General features: G+C 41.1%; 1 protein-coding gene across 5 annotated transcripts in view; it reads right to left on the bottom strand.

The window, feature by feature from the left end:
- Positions 1-26,970, bottom strand: part of SEMA5B (semaphorin 5B) — a 281,842-nt gene that overhangs the window by 189,021 nt on the left and 65,851 nt on the right. For 4 of the 5 annotated variants that reach the window (XM_040604205.1, XM_040604204.1, XM_040604201.1 and 1 more), the window contains exon 2: positions 7,211-7,271. The gene's annotated coding sequence lies outside the window, so the exon portion shown is untranslated. Of the gene's footprint in view, positions 1-62; positions 222-7,210; positions 7,272-26,970 lie in introns of those variants that run through there. The other variant, XM_040604203.1, reaches the window with a different exon arrangement.

Raw genomic sequence — 26,970 nt, 5'->3', positions numbered from 1 at the left:
AATTGAAGGATCAGGAATAAAGCACGAAACAAGAGGAAAATGAGTTGTTAAATAGAGTATACTTGAGGAGGGCTCTAATCAAAGGTGATGCATCGTGTAGGTCCCTTAGCAGACACTGCAGTGCTCACTACAGGAGACACTTAGGACAGGGAACAGACTGGAACCGTTCATGTTCTCAGATCAACTGGGGCTGTGTTTCCACCTTTGGGCACCTCTCTATTCCCCACTTGCAAAATAGTGATAACTCCTTATGAATAAGATTTAGTAGATGAGAGCTAAGCCTTACTAGTGATACAAGGCCACATCCTCCCTGTATTCAGTGTGACGTTTCCCAGCTAAAGGGTTAGAGGACAGAGCCCTTCACAAATCTCCAGAGTGGTGCAAAGTAATTCCCAGGTTTACTGTTGCAAAGCAAAGCTGAGATATATTGCTCCTTTACACGCACAGACATTTCATCAGAGGACATCAAGGCAAGTTTTGCCTTTGTTTTGCCTTCATAATTAAAAAAGGTATCCCACAAAATAAACAAAATCCCTTCTTTCATCATCTCTGAATGTGCTTCTCTTCCACCAGAAGCCAACCTCTGCAGAAGCTATTGTTTTGCTCCAATCTGGTAAACGTCCTCTCCTCCCTTCCTCCTCCTCTCCCCTTTCCTACCTGGGGAATTCAGCTGCTTGCGGAAAAACTTGAAAAGAGAAAAAAGGAATAAAAAAGTTGGCTTGCATGGCTCAGAAATAAGAACTGAAAAAAAGTGAAACCGTATGCCTTGCCCCCAGTGGCTCTGGGACTTGGAGCCAAACCAAGGCCATGAAAACAGAGTATTGCTCTTTGTTAACCATAAATAAATAAATAAAGGACTACTCGCTCTTGCCCTTTGGGATATGTTTTCTAAGGAGGAAGAAATTCCCCATGGAGTTTATTATGTGTAGACGGGAAGTGTGCCTCCTAGGGAAAAGCAGTGGGGGTAGTTTTTCCCTTGGTGATTTCTTTCCTGCCTTTCCGTCACTACTTTATTCATTTTGTAAGTCTCCCTCCCCTCCCTTCTGCAATAAGTGAAGCCACACAAAAGAACATGCAGGTAATTCAGCCACTCAGAACTACACAGCATCTCCTTTCCTATATAAACGATCAGTGTGTGGCCTGGGTTTCATTTGCAACTGTAAATGAAACAGGCCTACAACTGTGTTCATAATCCTCCTTAATTGAATTTCTGTGACAAAACCCAGACAAAATTATTACCCTCAAGTTAACAGTTTGCGCAAAGTAGCCAAGGGTTCCTGGGAAGCTTTAAAACAAATGCAGAACAAAACTGGATACCACAAAGCGGTTATTTGGTGTTGGTACCATTTGTTTGAATGGGGGGATGTTTCCCTGGAGGAAGCAGGTCATTTTAATATGAGGGACAGCCTAGGAGTTCAACAAAGGCCAAGAAAAATGAGAATTAAATAAGCAGTGGAAGAGCTTGGATGTAAATCAGCACACGCTGCTCACACCACAGCTACTAGAAGGAGGTGTTGGGCTGTCCTGGCTTTTTGAAAGGGCAGCATCTTTCACAACTTGGTGTGGCTAATTGAGAGAGTTTTGCAAATCCGGGAGGACTTCAAGGAACTGTTTAGTTTGTGTTAAGTTCACACCCTATCTAAAGTGGTATCTTCTTTAAAGGTCTCCATGTAGTCATTTCCTTCAACTAGATCACCAGTTATACGGTAAATATGCAGAGCATTAGTAATGATGTCAGGCTGCTGATAAAATATCTAGACTTATTTTTAAAATGTGAGAGCCACTGCTAAATGGAAGCAGGGATGAAAAAGGGCACTGCCCTGCAGGGCACTCCCATCACTTGCAGAAGAAGAGAATAAAAGCCTTTCCTATTACCAAGATTTAGTGTTTGTAATTCTTTCAGATGATAGAGATGTTTTCTTGAAGGATTGGGCAAAGCTGATGTGAACAGAGATGTCTGTTTGCAACAGCTAATTTTGTGTGTCATATGCCATGTACTTGGGCAGACATCCTATTTCACCCCAAAGTACCACATTTCAGTCATCTCTGTATCAGCTGGTAACTAAAGCAAACTAGCAAAGTTATTAGGGATCAAAGCAGACTCTTTATGCTTCAGTTTACACACAGCTGATCAGAGCAGGGAAAACCATGTCATTCCAAGGCGATGCCTGCTTGGGTTACCGCCCCACAGGCTCATATAAGTTAACATCCTTTGCAATTTAAGCAGAAGGCAAGGCTACAAGAGAATGAGGAAGGCTGAGGTAATGGAAAGAGAAATCCTGTAGTTTCTCAGCATGCACCCATGTCCTGTGTATCACCCAGCCCTCTCACAGACAGAGTCAACAGAAATTTAGGGGTAGAGGAGGCTGGTGGGGCCTCATATTAAAATTCCCTCCAATTTAATTATTCAGATTGGAAGTAAAATACTGCTAGAGGTGATTAAATGAGCAATACTGTTCAGAGACAAGCAGGCAGAGACCAGACCTCATTTTCACAGACCTCTGTGTCACTGCAGAATGGTGTGTCCCTGTGCCCGCCCTCACTTGTAGGGCAAAACTGGCCTAATGAGGGACCTCAGAAGAGTTTCCAGGGGATGTTTCCTCTCGCAGGGATGCAGTGGGGTGCAACAACCAGGTGCTACTGCCTTCCCCAACGTCTCTGCTGCACCAAATGTTTCAGCAGTTGCATTAACACCTGTTTTTTTAGAGATTCTCATTAGCCCTTGGGTCCTGTGCCACTTTCAGTAACCTTTTAAGAACACCTTTTTATATCCATTTTTCCTCAGGCCACAAGTTAAACACACTGAACAACACCAGGGGTAAAGTGAGACAGAAATAAATAGATGCATATGCACATGCCTGCAACCCCCTACATACACACACAATCAGGGCCAGAGATCAATGTCTTCAGGAAAAGCATGAGGGGATAAATTCATCACAGTGCTTTGTCACTGGTGGCAATAGAAAGAAAAAGGAACATTTAAAACAGTGATGAAATGCTTCAAGAAAAAGCAATGTATTTTTATGCACTTGCAAAATCCATTGGCATTGTCTTTTCCAGTTAATTGGTTTCATCTTATTAAACTAAAAACCTATTTGTAAAATCCAGACATATTGAAGCATAAGTCCAGCTTCTTCACCAAAACAAGAAAACTAAGCGTTACAAACCAGTTTGCATCAGTCTGAAAGCACAGCACTTGGTATGGGGAAGAGAAATGGAATAAAGTGTTTGACTTCTAAAATGCACTTTGGAAAAACCATGTAGTCATTTATCCCAAAATAAAGAAGCCCCCTTCTTCCCTGGCCTTGTGAAAATGGATGAATATTTTGGCCCAGTTCTGTGGTGATTTATAAATCAGCCTTCTGCTATCTTTCCCTGCACTTTTCATGTTTAACTTCTTCACCCTTATTACACCACCCCTCTTCTCATTAAATAGTCCCTCTGTCTCACTTGCCAAAGAACTGCCAATGGGCCCCTGATTTTACAGAAAATAGACCCAGCTTTACCAAGAGGAAAGGGCTTCTAACATACCATGAACACAGCACAGTGAAGCATGGTAATTTGCCTGTGTTAATGATGCTACTTCACAATGATCAGGAAAACATAAATCTTTCATAGCTAAATGACACCCAGTCCTTCTACAGCCTGTTGAATTAAAAAACAGTGGAAGCAAAACTCAATGTCCTTTAAGAGATGAGCTAAAAGTGGCTGCAATGTTCTTCTTTTTCCAAATTCCTAACCTGTGCGAAATCACTAAAATGGGTGATTTGGTGCTGGGAGGGGGACAGAAAAAACAATCCAAGTGTTTCAAAGTGTTTCAGTGGCTTAAAAGCAAGGGATATTTGGGGTGGGGTGGGGTGGGTAATGGACATGTATGTAAACATTTTTGGACATACCATACACATGCATAATTCTCAGCCCTCCAGTTATTCTTCTCTGTGGGAGGGATTTTGTGCAAAATACCATTGAAAAGTGGGACTAAAGCATAATTACTTATTTTCTCCTTACTAGGTGAAAAGAGGAAGTCATTACTGTGGGAAGGACAGAGAGGCAGTCTGCATGTGCCATTGCTTATTTCTGAGGATGCTCCAATTCCACAAAGCACTGAGCTCTTGCATGCTATATCAACCCTGAGAAATGCTTTCAATCTCAATTCTCGTCAGAAGCTTTTCACTTCTTACAGCTGGGTTCCCTAGGCTGCCTGGCTAGGCAAAACACTGGTTGTTTTGGCCAGTCAAAGTCTGGTTGCTCCAAAAAGTCAGTCTTCAAACACAGGACATTAAGCTACTCAGTGGGAGAAATTCTGCTCTTCTATTTGGCCAAACACAACAGGCAGAATGCCACTGACTTTGATGACATTATTTGGTGTGCACCAGAAGGAACCAGGGATCGTAAGTAATCACATGGTCCATGTTTGTTAAACCTTTGGCACTGTTGAAAGGTTGGAGGACAGACTTAAACATAGGTTTATGAAGAAAAGAAGAACAATATTTACAATATTGCTCATACAAGAAAAAGCTTCTACAGCATCCAAGGGCAGAGGGAATGATTTGTCAGCTAGTTGCAGTTTTGTAGATTTTGTAGCTGTATGATTGGCACACTTCACACATTCCTTGTCCAAAACTTTCTGGTATAGCTGTGCAAAACAGGAGCAGGGCTTGAATTTAAGAGGACTGCAGGAAGGCAAAATTGCTGAGAAATTAGGACCAAGACATTTTAATGCAACACTTGTCCAGGCATTCTTCAATTCATCATGTTTAACACTTAACAAACCCTGAGGTAAGTCTCTGTCACAGTTAAGTGACAGTTTTTGCTGTAGAGTGCTTGGGGTGGGTTTTTTAAAGATTATTCACTGTAGAGTTCATCAGTTGATTTTCTTACTGTCTTATGAAATCATGTGCTTACCACAGGAAAGGTTTGTCAGCCCAGGTTGAAAATAAGCACCTGAAGACTCTCTAAATACCTGTTTACTCAATCTGGAGTAGCACTCAAGGGGAGCAGTAAAATCTAGGAGACAAATGCCACACACCACATTTAAAAATTGCCCCAAATGTTGTATTCTTAAGCCTTTCTTTACTAATGTGCCTGCTTCAATTAAAAAACATGTTCTAAAAAAATCCCCCAAGATGCATGTTTCAATGGATGGCTCAACATTTGATTTGCAGAAAATGTGGCTACAGCACTAGCAACAGGGCTTTGGGAGGGACATAAGCAAATCAGCATTTTGATTTCCCTTAAAGACCGAATGATTTACTGTAATTTTAAATATTAACATTTTCTGAATGAATAATTTTGATACCTTTCATCTTGAGTTCTGCAGACCTTGCCAAGTTGAGACCATAATACTTATCGGCAATTTGTCAGCAAAACCATGGCTTTCAGAGGCCTGATATTTGAGACCTGTCCAGGCAATTTCCCTCTGAAGTCAAGGAGCCAAGGAAAGATTCCCAGCTGTGACCCAGCACAAGTGCTTCTCCAGTGGTGCATTCAATCTCCCTCACAGGCCTTGCTCAAAGCTGCTTGGCAGTGTGAAAAGGGATATTGCTTTGCAGAGGCTGAGAGCAAAATAAACCTTCATCCTTGGGGCAAAATTCATTTCTGCAGCAGAATTGGCAGACACAGTGTCTTCTGGACACTACACATCTCAGATGGGCCAGGGCATAAAACCAAGACAGTTCTCACTGCTAGCAATGAATAGGCACCCCCTCATTGTACCAGACCAGCACAGTACCATCCCCTCCTTTGGGGCAACAGAAGCAGGGGAAGCAAACAGAGGCAGGGGACAGAGCAGGTACACAAGACACAGCCACCTTTTACTGAGGCCAGGGAGATCCCTGTGCTGCAAAGCCTTGAGCCATTCAGCGAGCACATCAGGAACAGCCTGATGCTGTGGCTACCCGCTCCTCTGCCCTTGCCTAAAGCAACAGTAACACAACAAAGGCATGGGAACAGAAAGGCTGGAGGATCTCACATAGCACAGTTTCATCTCTTGGTGTCTCTCTTGATATCACACTTAGTGTGAACACTGCTGCTCATGTACAGCGTTGCTAGCACCATTCTATGTGACATAGTTGATACAAGGTACTTGTCATAGAGACTTAAGTAACATAGATAATTTTCCCTCTGCATTTTGCAAGATGAGTGCACAGGTGCAATCATTAGAATTATTACTTCTAAAATAGCGGTATCTCTTTTGCTTGCTACTTGCCAAGTATATGTAGCCAGAAGGGTGTGCATCTAATAAGTGCAAACCACAGTTCCTATCACCTGTTTTTGTTCTTCACCTTCCTTTTACCATGAATTTTCCTTGAGCTCTTTATCTTTTGATCTCCTTGAGAAAGATGGCCTCCTTTATTGATTAAATTACGAATTCCAATGGTGGATGATTAAGTTATATGGTAACACCTGACGAAAGCCATCAACTACAATTGAAATAAAAAGAAAAATTAGCACTCTCTTCATTACAAAAGGTTTGGATGTTGAGTAGCTGACTGAATTAAATGGAGATTGAGCAGATCTGAGAGAATTGATTAGGAAAAACAATGCAGAATTCAGAAAAGAGCTACCAAAGTTAACAGCTCAATAATTCACCTTAGAAAAAGATGGGGAAAGTTCAGGAAGAAAAGGAAATTGCATATTTTTCAAGCACTCACAACCAGGAATTGCACAAAAGCTTGCCTCTGTGATAAGACCCCTCAGACACCCAACTCTCACACGAGGTTACCAAAGGCCAACAAATACATGACCAGGTCAGCAGACTCTTGGGTTCATTTATTCAGCTTCTAGCAGGCCTTTTTAATTAGTGGTATAACAAGCAAAATAAGGTTCTTGGCCTTTGTTCTGTGCCTGGGAACCAACTGCATGCCAGCTTTTGGTAATGTATCATTGCATTTTATTCACCGCTCTTCTACGCTAATGAGGTATTTTTATTTTTGCCTGGTGTGGCATTTCCTGCAATACTGACAGATGTCTTGGGCTTTCCTCCTGCAGATTAAGCAACCATTATTGGAGTTCTTAAATGAAACAAGAAGCTGATAAAGCAAAGTGTCTGAAATGGCACGATCCGCTTTAGAACCACGCCATCTTCCAGTCACTTCTTTGCAAGCCTGTTGCAAGGTAGAGTCTAGCAAAGGTGAGTTCTAACAAAGTTCTGGAAAGAGTATAAAAACACTGTTAAAGAAGGGTTGCAAACAGTATATTATTTACTTACAGCCTCTGCATTACTGAAGTGTCATATTCGAAGTCATGCTCCAGGGAAAATCCTTAGTAACCTATGGAAACATCAGAAAAATTGTCTTCAGTGGGTATTTCTAACTACATCTTCTATCAAATGGGGAAGAGAATTTAATGTTAAATTTTGACATCAACTCGGAAACAAAATGTAAAGAACATATTTTATAAGTTTAACCAAAAAGCAATGTAAAAATTTTCCTTAATACTTATCTGAAGGTTGCTTCATAACTTGCTTCAGCCGTAATAATTTTTTTCATATTTGCTTTCTGCAAAGATCCTAGGCTACAGATTTGCTAGCAGCAAATGTTTGTAGAAACAATAAATATTTTAACACATTCAATTTAACTTAGAAATTGTGCAGCCCTGCCTGAACTTTTCACAGTCTTAAATGCTCTATCCTCATGGAAGAGACAAGGAATTGCTCTTGTCCCAGTTTCCAAGAGGGAGATTTGCACCAGTGAGAAATGTCGGCTGTGAACACACATCTTATTCCTCACTACAGTGCTCTGCTTGGGGACGTTCCTGTCCCCACCACCCACGACCATTCACTCCCACCGGAGTTCATTGCACCCTCCATTCTGAACTACTCACGAATGCAGTCAGATAGGGGTTAGTAAAGACCTATGTAAACTGCTCAAGTCAATCCAGAAGCTGCAGTGAGATGAAGATGTGAACGTAACCCACACAATTTGCCCCAGGTCCCACAGCAAGCCTGGCAGCGCAGACAGTTAGCACACTAGCTGTGAGCCCATATCCACACACCCCCTCTTTGAAACACCAAGGATACTGATCCCAAAGCAAAGCACAGAACGAACAAATCTGCTCAAGAAACCCAAAACTCTAAAGTTATTTCCATTATTTTCACTCTTCTGTCTTATCCAAAAACCCCAATTCCACCATAACTTGATGAAAGGTAAAAATTACAACAAATTCTAGATTATTTTCTAATTATTTATCCTTTAGTTTCATATTACAGCAACACCCCAATGCCTACCCTGTGCCTGAACTCCGTGCTAAGCACAGTGCAGACACTGGCCATGGTAGTCTCTGCTCCCTGAAGCTTACCAGCAAGAGATCAGGGAGCTAAAAGTGTAGGCAGGGAAAAGACAGACAGCAAAAATCAGAGGATGCTTCTGCACAATGGTTTGTGAGCATGAATCCCACCATGCCAGTAAGAAATGATTCACTGTGAAGAAATTCTGACCCTGCTACCTATTATGCTCGACAGACGATGTCACTGAAATCATTTATCTGGTTATTTACATGGCTTCCATTAGAGCAATATCTGAGCATTCACAAACCAGATGGGTTTTTCCTCACCACGGTCCTGAGAAGTAGTATACATGATAACTCTACATAATAGACAAGAAATAGAGATACTAAAAAGACAAAATGTTTTTCCCAGGGAAACTAAAATCTCATCTGCCAAAACCCTATTTCATGCCAGAGGGCTCCAGTGGGTTAAGGTGCCACACTCATGGATGGGCCATCAAACTTTAGCGATGAGCAGACATCTTGCTGGTAATTCTTCCTTGAAGAATGGCTTCTAAATAGTGTGAATTGGGAAAAGAGAATATTTTTTTAAAAGAAAAAGTCATAATAAATGTAGCAACGTCTGAAAAAAGCAAACTACAGCAACAGAGGAACCTGTCACCCAGTTCACTGAGAGGCCTGAAGCAATTGTTTTCTACAAGAAGCCTCATTCTTCATATTCCATAACCCTGAAAATGCTCTCACAGTCCCTTCTTTCAACATTTTAAGACTAACACACATACGCACTCTCACATTTCCTTCCTTCTCCAATCAGTCTTCCCTTGTGAAAGACATCATAGCAAAGGGATGAAGATGTGAAAATTTTTGCAGCTGTTCTGCTAGGGCTGCATCCTAAGGTGGGAAACACAAGGGAAAGTGGGGGTGACAGAGCATCGGACAAAAGGACTCAGCCTTCACTGCCAGTTGACTCTTGCTCTTTAAAACGGTAACAGTGGAAACGCTTTTTTAGTGATATCCCAGGAGACAGTTCAGAGCCCAGCATACCAAGTTGTAAGAAAATAAGATGCATCTGTTAGCTCAAACCTCCAGGACTGGTAGTCTCTCCTAAAAAGCCACTGGTCAGCACAAACTCTTAGGTTTGATCAAGAGAAGGATTTTTGGTCTAACTGTAAAGATAATAGTGCTCTTTTGGCCAGAGAATAGAGGATTCCCTAAACTCACCCTTTGAACTGCAAGAAACGGGGCCTTCTCCTGAAATTACTTCTCAGATGTTTGACTTCTCTCTCAGGCTAAAACATAAAACCTTTCCTATCTCTCCATTAAAGCAGCAGATAGACAGATGGGATAGTCTTCATCTTTCACTCTGGAAGTTTGTTTCACATTAGTTTTAACAGGAATGGGATGCTCAGAGCTCCTGTTGAGGTTAAAAGAACCAGACCTGTATACCTTGCTCCGTCAAAGCCAGGAAAATCCCAGGCCTGGTAGTCTTTCCATAGTACTGTCATCAGTTCAAAAGAAGCAGGATCATATAAGTAGCATAGTACAATGGTCAAATTTCCCCCTCCACACACACCTCTAAATCCATGCTGTTTTAGCCAGAAGCAGGGAATTCCAAAATTAAAAGAACAAATTGCCCATGCTGAGGCAAGGAGGCTGTGGGACTAGTGCAATAGCTGGCTCACCACCTTTGCAGAGTAGGAGAAAACAGGCACCTTCACTCTCTCCAAGGCTACACTTGCACCTCCAGGGCTACCAGCTGAGCTCTGCTAAGTGGGATCTGCTGGCAGGGGCATGACTGCCACCTTGTCACTGAACGCTCCCCAACCCCGGGCAAGTCACATTGCCTTCCTCTGACCATGCACAAGAAGAGTATGAAAATGCTTGCAACTATTTTTGAAAAATCTCCAAACTTTGCAGATAAAAAGCTCCGTGAACGCCATAGCAGAGGTGGAGCTGTAACAGAACCACCACAGGATCTGCATGTCTTCTTTTCATTAGTGTGTTTTATTCTCTCTTCACCCCAGTCTAAGGCAGGGAGGTGTTATTACTCTTTTGCAAGCTATAAAAAACACAGCACAGCGGATGGATTAAACACCTCGCCCAAGGTCCCTCAGGACATGCACATCTGCACTGCAAACTGATCCTAAAATGCCACAGACCCAGTCTATTGCCCTTCCCTCCAGCCCAGCCTAATTCTCTGAATTTCATGATGATTCAAGGTGCTATTTAAAGCCCCTACAGCTATGGGTGTGTGCAAGGAATTAAGGATGAGCCAAAAGTTTTAATTTAGTAGCTCTGCTTGCGATTCTTCTTGGTAATAGTGAAACACAGAGCTGTGGGGTTTTAACCTGGCATGGAAAAAAGGTGGCAGGTGTCATGTGGGTTATGATGTAAACCCCCAAGAAGATATAGTAGGAAGAAGTAGAAGTAGGAGTCTCCTCTTTCCCAATTAACCAATTTAACTCCTAAACAGTCTAGTAGTGGTCACCCAGCCTAGCACAGCTTTCCCAAGCCTGCTGCTTGCTCTACATAGCAAGGGCTGCTATGAAACACGGGAAAAAAAGATACAGAAGAATAGCTACTAATATTTCTTGCAGTTCCGCAGTGTAAAGGAAGCGGCCAGGCACAGTTACATGTTGAAATAAAGGGCAGCCAGGATAGCCGACAATGTTCAGAGCCACACAGTCATGGTTTACCACATAAACCATGCTAAGCTCTTTAGGTAAGCTTTATTATTACAGATGGTATTGCTTGACCTAGATCTGATGACCAAAATGGGGTTGCTTTCCGTAATCCTTCAGAGGCTGCTTATAAATCAGAGAACACTTCACCTCTGGACACATGGCACTAATAGATAATAATGTAAATGGTCCAATGTTTTAACCTTAACAGGCATTTGCTTGGGTTATTGTAGACAAAAGTGAGGTCAGGAACTGTGGTCATAAGCCTTTAAGTTAGAAGAGCCTCAGTCTGGGGTCATCTGGACCACCCTGGCCTTTATAGTACTGTGCACATAGCTGACATATAACAGCAAACTATAGGCTGGAGCTGCAAAGGTGAAGGTGGGCTATACTGTTCCTACCCCTCCACAGTCACCTCTGCCTCCTGGACCCTACCAAAGTCATTTTGCCTATTACAAAACAGCAACAGCAGTAACACAATTGCTGTGAAAATAATTTTGAAGGCATCAACCCCTAAACACACACAGGAAATAAAATCTCCTTCTATATGAGCCCTTCTACTTTTCTCAGGCATCTGAGAGATGTCCTTTATAAGACATGTGATAAGAGCAGACTTATGCAGACTGCGTATCTGTATGGCTACTTAGATACCAACGAAAGCCCAAAGGCAGGTCTTGGCATCTCACCCCCTTCTTATAAACTCTTTCAGAAAGTTGGAGCTGACTTCGACACAAACATGATGAGAAGAGGGGAGCTATCTGTGCCATTCTGGGGAACATGCCAAACCCTGTATTAACACCCCCCAACCCTGTTAAAAACAAAACAAAGTAAAAAACAACAAAAAACAACCCTCCTGTTTGCTCCTGATTAGGCAGCTGAATTAAAACTGATGAAGTGATTGGACAGAATCCAAAGCTGTTTATCTGCACATAAATCACAGGCATGCTTTACTCAGCCAGTATGGATTTACTGAGCTAGGGGAAAGACTTCTTATTCAGAATGCTGATTATTACAGCAATTAAAATATCAATGAAGCAAACGTTTGGGGTAGAAAGCTGTTAGGGGCTCTTGGAGAAATCATTCCATTAAATATGAATTCAAACAAATTTCTAATTTTTTTAAAAAGAAAAAATGGAAGTTTTAATAGAGGGTTGGTTGTTTCTTCTGATTAAGTATATGATGTTAGAAAAATCAAATTCTAAAGAAGGGAACACAAATTAACTAGCTGGACATGGCAAAGGAGATTAAAAAGGAAGGCTGATACATATTTTATGATCACAAGGGAATAAAAAAAAATTGAGAGATGTACTGTCAAACCAGACATAGTGTTAATAGCTAAAGTATATGGCAATAAGAACTGCTGTTCCCACAGCTATTAATGTAAACTGAAAATTGGGAGCAGGCTGCAGCAAAAGAAAATAAATCACACTTTTCTTTTTTTTTTTTTCAATTTGAAAATATGTGTAATAAATCCCTACCCCCAGCAATCACTCTCTGCATCCCAACCCCCCAACAGCAAGACAAGGACTGTCATTTCAGCAAGCTACAACTTCCAGGCAAGTGAGATGTGACAATTTCTCACTATTAATCATGGCTAATTTATTTATGCAATTTTTCTACTTATCAGAGTCATTGGCCTGGAGATTATCTCCCCCTTCCCCTTTGAGTCCTGAGAAACTATTTAACATGGGAAGTGGCTAAGGGGGGCAAAGAGGGGAGAGTGTCATGTAGCCAAGTTACACATCCCAGCTGGAATTTGGGATGATGTCTTGCAGTTCTGACTCCTTCAGCCAAGTTTCATACAGGAAGCACAAATGCGCCAAGAGCTCAGTGAAATACACTGGAGCCAAGAAATAACGCTTGACTCCATTAAAACACTCATGCTATGGATCTCATCATGAAACCCTTAATGACCTTGCAACGTGTTTGTTCACAAGATAGCCAATGACTTGCACAAGGTTTCCCTTGTGGTTCAGGAGCCAAGAGGATCTTCTGATGAAGCTTTACAGATGCAGAGTGTACCTGTATGTGGGACGTGTATGCAGAGCCCTTCCAGAAGAGGCAAGCATTGCTCAAGTATAAGGCTTATATGGAAATACTGGCCATGGAAGGTCATGGTGTCACCAGTGTGCTAAAAGGCAAACTGCTATAAAGAACATCACCAGCCCCACTCTTGGAACAGAAGCTCCTTCAGGCCTGGGATGGGTACAGGGGTACCAGTGAGGAGCAGGCATCCTTATCAGTTCATGCAGTTTTTGCCCATACACAACAATCTGTTCCAGCTATGTTGCAGAACATGAATTTGTCACCAAGTGACTGTCAGAACAGGATCTTTCTAAGACCATGGTTTTGTCTTCAGTGTTGTAATATTTATCTTTTTTTTCCCCAGTTACCCACAGTAGACACGCAGTGCTGATCCTCTCCTGCTCAGAACACCTTGTGTACCAATTCAACTGTGGCCTCGCTAGAACAAAAAGGTGGCTTCATGTTTAGTTAAATTCCTTTAGATGACCAGGAAAAAGTTTCTAAAATTCTTAGATCAAAATTTTGTAATGCATGCATTACAAGTCTGATGGTTACTTTACAAAGCTATTAGTAGCAAGAATAATTTCACTCACCATAGAAATACCTCCATTTCTGTGCTGGAGTAAGAGATAACTTTTGAGGAAAGTAGTTGACAAATTACTTGACAAACTTGTCAACTACTTTGGAGCCATCAAGATAAAAGGCTTTATATAAATGTTGTATGATATTTTTTTTTATGCGTGTATATATATAAAACACTTTTACGGGACTGTTGATAAAAGCCTGAGCTGCAAAGGGACTCTTTCCCCCAGTTGAGAAAAGGCCAGCTGCTAGAGAAATCGGTTCAATCTTTGCCTTTCAAACAATATAAAGCAGTATAACTTTCAGGAGTAACACCTCATCTGTTTTTTTTTCCAGACTGCCTATCAGGAATCAAGCAGTAAGTAAACATTTGAAAAGTGTTCCTCTGAGAGCAAAGGTTTAGATTTGAGTCACCGGATCCATTGAAAAGAAAAATTGCTTCTGTGCATTGGGACAGTGCCTTCCCTTCTGAAAACTTTATAAAAGAATAAATGGAGATAATCTTTTTACAAGGTATAGCCCATATGGAAATTCATTATTGCTTCCCTTTCAAAAAAAGTCAGGATAGTTCAGAAAGTGAGAATGGGGTCACTATTAAAAAAAAAAAAATAGTATGCAGAACATTTTATAACAACTATAGCCAGTAAAAGCATGGTTAAAAAGCTTTATCATGGTCTAAAGTGAAGCTCATGTTGATGAGAAGGAGATAAACAAAAGCGGGAAAGATATTACAAAGACCTAAATGACTAAGAGTATTTAATGCAGAAGTGGGGGTATATATACGCAGAGATTGTTGATTAAATATTTTAGGGATCCATTCTTCTCCTAGTACAAAACACTTGCTAGAGTAGCTTCAGCACTGCCGTTCCCTGAAGACTATTACTTACTGCTTGTTAGCCCCGCTCAATCACTGCTGTGGAGGCACAGCTGAAAGGAATCATTGTTCCTGCTTTACAAAAGCAAAACTGAACCTCCAGAGAAGGTGAGTGATTTGCAAAGGATTTTACAGCAAGCCAGTGACACAGCTGGGGGAAGGGAGGAACCTCAGCTTATGGGCCAGTGCCTGCCAAATACCAGTCCCCATTGCTTGTGAAGTTCCTACTCCATGAGAACACCATGGAGTTTGGCACTATTTTCATTCCTACCTATTCCACATACAGTCATGACTATTAATTTAAGGCTGTCACCAAAAGCATGTCTATACACATGGAAGGTCACAGAGGCAGTGCCCGGGATAATGCTTGAAGACAACATTGAGGTCTAGATTCTACATTGGAACAGGTGTGTATCTAAATAAACTCTTTCCTGCAGTGGATTTATACTGGAGATGAAAAATTGATCCTAAAAGACGTAAATTAAACCTACAGCTGCCTGGAAATACTTTTCTGTTGTAGTTGACATTCACCCTGAATTCAGACTGATTACATAGTGTAAGTGTGGCAGGCACCTGAGGACAGAGCATAATCCCGCACCATATGCACGCTGTGATACCCAGACAAAGTAACGTTAAATCATAGAGTCAGACAGAGCGCCTTGGGTGGTCGCACCAAGCTGCACACTTTTCTTTAACACTGATTAATTTAGGTGATTGGATGAGTCAAAGACTCAGAGGGAGCTTTAGTTCATTACTTTTTTTTTTTGTCTTTGACTATTCCAAGAGAAGTTTTAAGGAACAGAGGATCTTCTTAGCATATAGTCATGGTTCTCATTAGCATTGAAAATATGAATATGAAAAAGAGTTCAAGAGGAGATGGGAAATAACTGCAAACATCTGTAATCAAAGAAAATGCCTATTTCTTCTCCAAAGAGTACAGCTGCTGCACACCATTCTGGGCAATGAAGATCAGGGAAGTAAAACCCATTGAGCAAAGTTCACTCTTTGCATTGTTTCTAAACGTGAAGCAGACCCAGGATGCAGCAAGTAGATCTGCCCAGGAAATTTCCAACATGACTCTCTTCTGATAGTAAAGCTTGCCTTGTCAACACTGACACATCCAGTCTTTTGGTCTTGCCAGATCTGTCGAAAAAGAGGTATGAGGGAACCAAGTTTGTCTTGCTGGTCTTTATTGACACCCTGTGCAGCTCCCTGCTGGCTCACACTGCAGGATGCAAAAGAAACAACTAACAGTGTCTGTGCTTTTACAGCACTGACAGCTCCAGGCTTGCATCAGCCATGCCACAAACCAAAGTACTGGAAGTCCAAGCAGATTTTAAGATCAAACTTTCATGGCTTCTAGGATCTCAAATAATCAGTCAGCTTTCAGCAGACATAGCACTCCTCTGCCCCTAGGCTGCCCATGGCACAGGAGGGACTTAAGGAGCACACAACTGTTCCCTTTTTTCTAGAGACAGTGGCACTCTGTCCCTCTGGCTGTGTATTTTTTTTTCCGACAGCAGGATTAGGCTGTATGGTCCTGTCCTCCCTTGTTAGATGACCAAGTCTACACTCAGTATACCAACCTGCAAATGTTGCTGGCATTTCTGGGACTTACTGAACACCTTTCTGCAGACTGTTATCTGCAAATGGCACCACCTGATCAGTTCCTGCAGCCTCCTTCACACCTCCTCTTTTTCAGAGGACTCCCAGGCTGGGAGCTGCCTGCAGGACCAATACTGCCACTTCCCCTGGAACAGCTTTGTTTGGCCCCGTATCTCTTTGTCAGACAGTCCAAAGAGAAATTAATCAACAGGATGGGACCAGATTGGTTATTCCGGAAAACTCTGTGTTGGGTCCATCATTCTACAAAATCTGAAACATTTTATATTTCTGTCAAAATAAAATATTAATTTTCTATAAGAAACTTTAAAATGCCTTTCTATTTTCCAAACAGAAGGTCCAACCTTTCCAAAGTGGAAACTTTTCCTAGTTTCAGACAGCACAAACTGGACACAAATTGTAAATAGTATCTTCTTGTAATGCTACAGTGGAAAAGCAGTATTACAAAGCTAATCCCTTGCAATGCTGTTTACTTAGTCTGGGATATATTCTAGAACCAAACTAATCAACTTTCATTCACCTTTCTCCTGCCCATCCTGCATCACATCTACCTATACTGAGTGATTATGAAGTAGTAGGTATTTCTGTAACGAACTCTGGCTAAACACACAACCAACAACAATATTTTGGATTTGAACTGGTGTAACTGGGGCCTAAATGTGACCTACCTTTTCAGTTAAACTGTGCTTCCCCTGCCCATTAACCAGCATCTACAAAAGTTGCATCAGTTCCCTGTACTGCAGCAGGTACACATTTTTCATATCCAAATGATTACGGAAACCTACCTACTTCACACACAGTCTGAAACGTCCTTGTTCCCAGCAAAGTGAAGGGAGATAGTCCCGCTCAGTCCAATGATAGCAGAGTTAAAAGACCATTTGGAAGAGTTAAAAGGCATTTGGAAAACCCTATATATAATGTCTGTCATCCTTTGCCTTGTCCAAAACCACAAATAGTCTGTGGCAGCCTCAGAAACACAGACCAAGTCTTCCAGCTCCTAGGTTTGTGCTCTAAGTACTTGACACATCCTCTCATCACTGGAGCAGGAGAAACAGAATGATTAGAGACCAAAACCCCTCACACTGAGCAATCTGAAAACATCATGTTTCAGCACAACAGAAATGTGTATCACTAACTCACCAGCCCACAGGCCAAATGCAAAACAAGTGTCCCAGCAGCAGTCCAAGGTCAAAGTGCCAGATGGTAAACCCGTCAAGAATTAGTGATGCAAACACCCCTTCTCAGAGGCAGTCCCACTGCAGTCTTCTCCGAACCCCTTGGACTCTGCAAACTTCCTTCTCTGGCATGCCTCTTTGGCCCTCTCCCTTCTATTTTTCTCATAAGCTCGTTTGTGGATGTTTTATATTAAAAAAAAAAAAAAAAAAAAAAGGTTCCCGTGTGTCCCGTCCGTCCGTTGTCCCCCCCCCACCCCCCTTCATTACAAAGGAAGCGTGCCAGCATTTGGCTGATACAATAATGATGTTATAAAGTCCTCTTTGAGGAAAGTGCTCAGTGCTCTCTGCTTCTGTCAGGTCTTTCCTCTTTCCTGAGTTATGTGACTAAGATCTCAGGAAAATAGCTCATAGCCTTCATGGTAAGCATTGTCTCTCCTTCTCAATTCTCCTTCCTTACATTTTTTGAAACTTAAACAATCCCATGCCTAGTCTGATCATCAAGTCTGATATAGTCATCATCTCCAAAGACCCTACTTTTCATCCATCACTGACCAGGACACAGAATCCCCATTCAGTGTAAACGTGACTCACTTTAATTTTTCCAAAGCCCATTTATTTACTTTCTGGTAAAGAATAATGAGTAAATATTACTTAGTAGGCTAGAAATTCATGAAGCCCAGCTAAAATGAGGGCTCCAGATCATTAGATGCAGCATAAACATATGGTAAAAAGTTTGTAATTGTCCCCAGGACTACAGAGGCATCCTGTGAGACAGCCAGGAAAGGAACTGAAGTCAATTTTCTGAATCCCAGTGTAGAGTCTTAAACATAAGCCATCTTTCCTCTATATTTCTGCTCTCAGAAAATACTTATTTTCCGAGTTTCTGCTTAGCTAGCAAATATCTAAAGCTAGTAGTTATTCATTTCCAGTATCAACTCAGTTACAATTTTAATTGCAACTGGTTTCTTAGGTCATCATCTCTTCTCATAGTAACTTTTGCTGAAAATATACCTCCCATCATTGCATGAGCTTTATTCTAATCAAGCTGTGCTGCTCTCTCATGTTTCGCACTGCATTTAAAAATCAAAGTGCCAAATTCCTCTGTGAACTACTCAGATGCACCACTTTTATATGCCTATCAAATGAAGAAAGAAGTCAAACTTTGACCATAAATAAGTTGATATATGGAAACATGACTGTTTCTTTGGCTAGAGGAAAAGAGAGATTATTTATAAAGTCTTTACTTAATTCTTTGTGGCTGTATTAAAAAACAAGCAATTATAAACCGCCTCAGATTGTTCTAAAACAGTACAAGTAAACTTAATTAAATGAGATACACATGCCAACATCATAAATGCTTTTCCAAACAGAAATGTTAGGCACAGTTACAGCACCGCTTCAGGTCAGTTGAGTCCAGTAGTAATTGCAAGCGTTAGGAACATACAAAGTAGAGACCAGTTTTAGAGAAGAACCCAGTCTTTTTCTCCAATAAAGAAAATAAAGTTCAAAGAAAATCCAAGAAAGAGTGAACAAAACTTCAAAGTAGTGATGAAATCCCCGAGTCTGCCCTATATGCAGAGCTAATGACGGCTCTGTTAGTGAGCTGAAGAGGAATGACATAAAGGATGGAGAATCTGCCAGACACTGACAAGCTGAGATAAAATGAAGAGAAACAGTTATAAAGGAGGGCTTGTTCTCCTTTGTGATGAACTACTCTAACTATAGACCCAAAGCAGAGGCAGGAATTAGTCTATGGTATCTAACAAAAAAAAAAAAAGGTGAGTGACACCTACTTACACGAAAGAAGATACTGGAAATAAGTCCTTAATTTAACCACACAGGGAGGAGTTTTCTCATCTCCCAAAGCTTCTCCCATTTTACATGGTGACAAAAGTGAGACCTTCTAGGGAAAGACCACCTGGCATCTGCACCCTAAGGAACAATCCAATGCCCTGGCATAAAAGACTGAAGTTTAAATCTCCACACTGCCTAATTTCCTCAGACCTTCTAACATTTGTCTTTCACTTCTCAGCCACAAAGTTACTGGCTATTCAGAGAGATGTATGTATCTGTATCTTATATAGTGACCTGCAGCTACTAGCACATTTCCAATTAACTCTGCTTTCTAAGAACATATGACATCAGCCTGCCTAAGCTATATAAAATATCCCAGCAAATTCTGAAACATCTGTGCTTTCACCTTTTACCAACACAGAGGACTGTCTGCACGAAGGCATGCTTTAATGCTGATCACACAGTTTTCTGCAGCTCCATACTTCCTTGTTCCTTTGCTCAGTGCAAACACATACATGCTTGTGGGCATCAACAGGGACATCTAGGACCTTTATTCAGAGAAGTGAAGGCAAGAAGGAACCAACAGATCATTTTCTCTGACCTTTTGCTGACAACTCAACCAGTTACATAGCCGAGTCCTGTAAGTGCTACATATTTAGTTGATGAACACTGGTCGTGTGCTGTATAGGTCCAAAAAATATTCCCGTGAAACACCCAGGGAGCACTACCTTTCCTAGTGTCCTGGAATAACTCTACTATTATTAATGTTACGGGTTATTATTCAACAGCTTCAATCACTCATATGAGGGGTGGATTAAATCTGTGATTGTCATTCTCTGACCCCAACCAAAAAGACTGGATTACTTCAGAAAAATGCCTTGCACTTACTCTTGATAATTTGCATCTACTTTTCTCAGCCTTTACAGCTTCTTGCTTTGACATTCACCAGTGCAACTGCTGCTACTACTTTCACTGAACATCACAAACACTTCATTACTAATTTTCAGCTCATCTGCAAAGAGAAGATCTGAGAGCAACTGGGATGACAAGCCCCCAAGCACCTTACAAACTGGAACAGAAACTTAGAAGTGAAAACTTAGAAACCAACAACTGGAATAAGGAGCTAGCAGCTAAGGCAGCCTGTACATCCAATAAGGGATGTTGCAGAACCAAGAGATAAAACAGAGATAAAAGGGATAAATCCATTGCAAAAACGGATTAATTTCTACTGTAGAAGAAACAACGTCTACACCAGTAAAGATGGCTATTTTTGCAAGCATTTATCTGTTTGCACTGGGAAAAGAACTTGACCAGACACTAGGTTTCCAGCTGAAACCTTCTGGTAGCTGGAAACTGATAATTTTCCATTTTTCCAATGAAAATCTCAAAGCTTAAAGAAAGATTTCTATAAAAGCAATGTTTTTTACAGAAATAAATTAATTTTCCAACCAGCTTTCCAACATATACATCCACACCAATGTTAGTATTTAGGCTGACCTATTTTCCTCATACAAAGCAACACTGCTTTATTTCTCTTTGGGACACCACCCATTTTCATCTCAGATAATTACGAAATAAAATCTACTGTCTTCTCCACTTCCATTGCTGCTGGCAAAGACCAATGTCTTAGGATTTTTTTTCTTTTTCAGTATACAGTTAGATCCCCAGCAAGCTCTGTCCATCAGATTACTCCATTAACTTTCCAAATGACATGAGATCACAGCCTTACATTCACTTCCTGATCATTATCAAGGTCCTGGAAAAATTGCATTAATTTTTGAGCAGCTTAAATCCTTATGAGGATTCTGTTGTTTAAACACAGTAATCATCAGCTGTGTTGGACAATATGAGCCATTTCCATGCACCAAATGCTTTCATTTAATTTCATTTTCAGACATTGCAAAGCTCACCAGTTGGTGATCATTAGCTGTTAACTGGGATCCCTATGAAACCTCATTAATTAGGTACTTTGTGCCTGTCAATACATTTTAAATAAGCAAGAAATACCAACTGTATATCTGTGCCACAAGGAGATAAATATTTTTGTTGATCACTTGTCTTCATCGTATTAGAATCACAGACTTAAACATCAGTATCAGTCCCTGCATTGTTCACTAATTGCAGTTAAGTTTACACTGGAAATAATACATTTGGTCCATTTTTACTCAGATGTGAGGTTCTGGCAGTATTTTTGCATATTCTTTTTTTTTTTCTTTTTTTTTTTTTTTTTTTTCATAAAGCCTTCTTGGCAACACAGATACGAGGCTGTTTTCAGACATGCTCCTAAAAAGTGCCGTAGCAGGCAGGAAACTAAGTGCCCACTTGGAGCAGCAAGACTGTAGGTGGTTAATTAAGATCAACTGTTGCATCAGGTCAGCTCTGCTTCAATGAAACAGTGGAAATGGAATACAAGGGTAGGAATTTGAACAGGTACCTCTGGGGTGTCCAATTGTCTCCACAACACAGCGAAGAGTGGAGCACCCAAGTCCCATGCAAACTAGGAAAAATCCCCACCAGCCTTTCTATAACTGCTCTGACCAGCCACAAATGCTGCGAGGCTGTAAGTCTCCATGTGGTCTATATATCTCAGCTCATACAACCACAGCACACTGAACCTTTTGTTTCATATTGTGAAGCGACAGAAAATCTATTTCTTCACTGTTAGAGGTGAAAGGATTCTCAACATATACTGATGCTACTGTACATTCAAATACGGATTACTAATGCAACTAATGGCCATGACAGACAAGACTTACAAAACGCTGCAGGGCTCCCTGGACAAACCCACTGTATCAGGTAGGAAAGATTCAACTCTACACTTGCTGAATTTGTAAACCAGAGTATTTCTACCTAGTTTGTCATAACTACCTCATTAAGCAAACAATTTCCCCTTCTGCCTGCTGCCTTTAACCATCTAAAAGTTTAGCCTCATTTCCAATTTGAATTTGCCCTTCATTAAATTGAATTCATTGTTCTTTGTGTTACTACTTGTGTTATGTGTCATTTCCTTTTCCTGCTATTAAATGACCCTTAAGATGATCACCCTGCCATTAAACATTTCTTTAGATTAAATTGGCTAAATTCATTTCCACTCACATATCTCCTTTAAAGTTGTGGTCTTCCTTCAAAGACTGGTTTCTGAAGTTAAGAGCATGATCTTGGTGCAAGACACTACAGGTGTGATCTTAGCAACAGCATAACAATGCATTTGTAAATTCTCTTATCCTGACAAAGCTGTTTTTCAACCTTCAGGCCCTATGAGTGATTTTGTTCTTCTCAAACACATCACACTAAAATGAGAGGTGTTTTATTAATTTCCATCAACAAATCTTCCTTTCCGTGACTGCTTTCATTTTGCATCGCTCATAACAAGGATACACTTGCTGAAGGCTCTGGCTCAGACCAAACTCTCTCCTTGTGGCACCACAAACATCTATACATGGAATTAAAAAATCTACAGAGTCTCAGTGCTGCCCCAAGCCTCGTGAGAGCTAGCAGCCACATTCACAGTGATGCGAGAGGCACTGGATCATGCTGCCAAACAGGAGTGAAGTTAAGAACTCGTATGTTTTCCCGATCCTGAATCTTGAACTTTGGTGTACAGGATTTACTGTGGCGTCATGCACTGTCCAGTACCAGTAAAGTTAATGCAGTTCTGAGTTTCAATTGAATCGCCTCTCCCTTCATTTGTACACTTTTTTAACTCAGCTGTATTCTTTCACATGCATACTACCTTCTCACTATTCACATGCAATTTGACACAGTCATTTCCTCGGGCTGTGAGCTTTTCCTGTATGTCTTTCTCTGGATCTGGACCAAAACCCACCTTTTGTTACAGAAAACCGCTGGGTAACGATCCATCTTTCAATGCATCTGTGAATAAATGCAGCAAACGCTGAGGGGAGCAGATTTTGAAGTGAATCAAGGAAGTGAATGTCTGCAGGAACCGGGTCCCAAAAGCCATTTTGGACAGACATTTCTGAGATACCTTAATAGCATCAGTCTGCCATTTTTCAAAACAGCATCGATGGATAGAATTAATAAAACTTGTCTGATCAGTTTAAGCACAGGCATCCCTCACAGTCACTTTCTGCATGTTTGCACATGCACTAACTTCTTCACCCGTAGGATCAAACCCCTTAAATTTCTTCCATGATTAATTTGCAAATAGCTTATAATACAACCAGAGACCCGCCCAGAAGACTGCATTACAGTACACACATTCTGCCCTCTGAAGGTGCTTGTTTCTAAGGTTTTTTTAAAACACATATGTATATGGATATAAATATAATCTGAACATCTAAATATTTATATGTATATGTACACAGAAACTTATTTATTTATACTTTTGGCCTCATATGCCCCCAGAGAGCAAAACACTTGGAAATTATTCTTTCAGTGGGGCTGTGACAGCATGGTGAAAATCTTTCTGCTCTTAATTAGTCAAAGGCTCTTAAACTCATGGAGATACAAACTGCCAGAAGTGGAAATCTATTGAATGTAAGAAATGTGCTTTAGATCAACAGCAAGGAATAAAGTACAAGATGGCCCAGGGTTACTTGGCTTGACAAAGTTTTACTTTCCCTGGATCAGCAGCACAGCTTTCAGTGTTCCTCCTTTACTATTAATGAAACTTTACCATGGAATCTTTCCTGTATCATGACCTGGGATTCATAGAAACAATGCAACAGCCTATATATTTTTCTGATTATATTTTCTAGAGCCAGTTTCACACAGGCTGTTTATAAGATGCTCACCAGAAAGCAAAAGAGAAGAACTATTTCCATCTCTTTTCTAAAAAGCAAAAAACCTCAAACCAAACAAAAAAGGAAAAGGCAGCAACTCCATTTCCTGCACTGTACACAGCTGTGTGACACCAGCAGTGACTTCTATGATACCATACACCCTGCTGAACGGTGTTTCACTCAGCTGATGTAGCTTTATTGGAAGGTTAATAAAGAGACGTGATCTTTGGCTAAAAAAGGCCAAGTCCATTATAAATGAGATATGCATTTCAACTTGCAGAGAGAAAGGGGGGGGGGGGGGGGGCGGGCAGGGGGAAGATGGGCAGGAGAAATCTCTGCTGAGGGCACCACTGGCATGCCATAATTTGCAAAGCAGGGATGAGGGGCCTTTTATGGGATTTCACTACAATAGCACGTGGGGCCAGGACTTGCTCCAAGGCCCCCTGCAAGGCTCCTTCCCCAGAGCCACACAGCAAACCCAGAGCTTGTTTCTCAGCTTGAGGATAACAGAAACCAATGTCCCGGCTCTCATCAGCTTCTATATTTGACACTACTTAAGCAGTTTGATGGATTGTGTTGCAATTAAAAGGACAAGAGGGTGGCTGCCAGCCTGGGATGCTTCTTTCCTCCAGGATATGAAAGAAGGAAGGTCTCAGATGCAAACCACCTCTGAAACATGTATGTGGAAGTGTAAGCTGTACTGTCCCCGAGAGATGGGGTTTGGCCACCCCCAAGTACCAAAGGGCCTCCATAGAAAAAAGGAATTCCCACCTGCTCTTTCTACCACTGCTGAGAAAGCAGGACACAAAGTTTGTTGTTATTGAAGCAAGCCTTCCTTTCACATATGCACCCATTTCTGCAGACCCTAAGCCTGGCAGGCTTCTTCCAGCTTTCCAGGAAAGCATTTGCAGCACACCCTGTTCTGAGACCCTCCTTCCCTCTGTTCCACACACACACATTCAAATCCCACTGCGGTAAACAAGTGATAAGATTTCAGGATTAGGTCTACTGACCTCAGATGGAATTTTGCTCAAACAAGAATTAAGCCTGGAAGGATTTTGTCCTTACTGAGAGGCTTCTAAAGGTTTCCACATAAGAGCTTCAGGAAAATGACTTGTGGAATTTACATCCCGCTTTGCTCCCTCAGTCACTTTGGCAGCTTATCCTGGAGGGCACCAGAGCTGGCACTCAGACAAGCTGTCAGATCCCAGCCTAACCAATTATTGATTCTCTCCTTACTGTGAAGCAGACAACAAATTCCTAAATGCACTGCATCCTTCAATATCTCCCTCTGGAGAAACACCTGTTCGTAACATTGGCAGTAAAGGGGCATTTCCATCTCTCAAGCCATCTCAGGTGGATGGAGCACTGCACTTTATGTATTTTGTTCTTTGCCTTCAGCAAAGGATTGGTGACTAGGGAAGATTTTTGCACAGAGCGTGACTTCCAAATCCACACTCAGACACAGTGAGACATAGGTACAAACATTCAAGTGCACATACATAAAACTGATTGAATTTGGAATGCAGGTGTCCAACAGAAAATGAAGTTAAGATCTCGTTCTCCCCAGTAAAGAGGTAAACACAGTTTTCCATGTGTCATGCACTTAATGAGTTCCAGACAGCAGCATACAAAAAGATCTTGACATTGGCTTGAAGAAAGAAAATGTTCAAAATTATCTGGATACATTGAGGCACTTCATCATAAATGGCACATCACCACATTGAGTACATTGCAAAATTCCTGTTACTTTTCTGCAACTCAAAGCAATGTGTCCCAAGCTTTCTAGTTTTCCTCCTGCCTTCTCCACTGCTCACTCACTGCTCTGGAGGGGCTGAGCCTTCTGCTGCTGATGGTACCCCAACTCTTCAGCCCCCAAATGCTGAAATCAGCATGCAGCAGCCAAAAAATGCTGGAGACTCATCACTAGAATCATGTTAAGAGCAGCATTAAGAGTAGCATCTATTTCCACCTCTTTGCTTGTAGTCATGGGAGCAGGTCTCCCTCATGTAAGGGCTAGAAATGAGGGCATTCCACAGAGTCCATCACAGACTGCCCTGTTGGATTATATGGGACAGACCTAGGAGCTGAAACCAGGAGCTGCCGCTTGCAGTCTTTTGTTGCATCTCCTATGCAGTGCCTCCCACTGCCTTGTGCTGTCTCACATTAGAACTAGAAGGGGTCCCTTGGGCAAACTCTGTCTGCTTCCAGCTTAGAATACAAATAAATCCAGCAGCCCATCTATTCTGCATTGAAATGCTTCCTCTGCACCTGAAATCAATAGCGTTTTCATGCAAATTTTTACTACATGTGCTGCACTGATTCTGAACATTCATTCAGTCAACACACCTAAATAGCTCTGAAAATGATACTGTAGCTTATCAGGTCAACGATCTACAATTTTATACTTCCCCAAACACATATTAATCAACAGCACTATAAACATTGTTAAGGTTATTTTGTGAAACTCTTACAGCATTTCAAGTGTATTTTTTGCAAATGCTAATTTTATCAGAAACATTAAACCATTAAACAGAAAAAAAAATACTTTTCAGTCAGCCATTCCTTTTCTGATTAAGATTGATATAAGAGAGATTTCAAATGTGCAAGAAATACTCTGTACCACAAATAGTTTTCATTGTCCCTGTGTATTGCAGTATGTCCCAATTTCAAGAGTCTGCTTTGCTTTAGATAATGTTACTAAGTTACTAAAAAAAAACCCTCAGCGATGGGCTGTTTGCATCCCAGGGTCATAATAAGGTATCCTGGTGACACTGAAACATCAAGATATAAACAATAAAGAGACAGAAGGACGTTGACTCAAGTGGCTAAGTCTAAAAAAACCCAATTCCAAAGCAATGTGGAATTTAGACTATTGGATACATTATCAGTATAGGTACTTGCAGAACTAGGTGCCAATTTTAGCATTTCTTAGCTGAATTTGCAAACTGAGTTCATATATTGGGCTCACTGCAGAACAGAGACCTCTAACAAATGCAGATTCATATACACTGAAGAAGCTGAAATAATCACTCCTAGCCCCAAGGCAGAGAAATACAAGAACATTTGTTTTCAATATTTAAATTGACTAACTCTACAAAATAGCTTGTCATTAATACAAGTATATATAATAACAGGCAGAGGACAGCACTGAGACAGACATCTATCCTGGCCGGATGGTTTTGCAGCCTTAAAATACACTGAATACAAATCAAATATGAGCCACCATTAGCTGCAGCAACATT

This window comes from Falco naumanni, chromosome 8 (assembly GCF_017639655.2).
Source record: "Falco naumanni isolate bFalNau1 chromosome 8, bFalNau1.pat, whole genome shotgun sequence".
NCBI lineage: Eukaryota > Metazoa > Chordata > Aves > Falconiformes > Falconidae > Falco > Falco naumanni.
The sequence above is the reverse complement of the archived record's forward strand: the minus strand, read 5'-3'. Positions and strand labels throughout refer to the sequence as shown.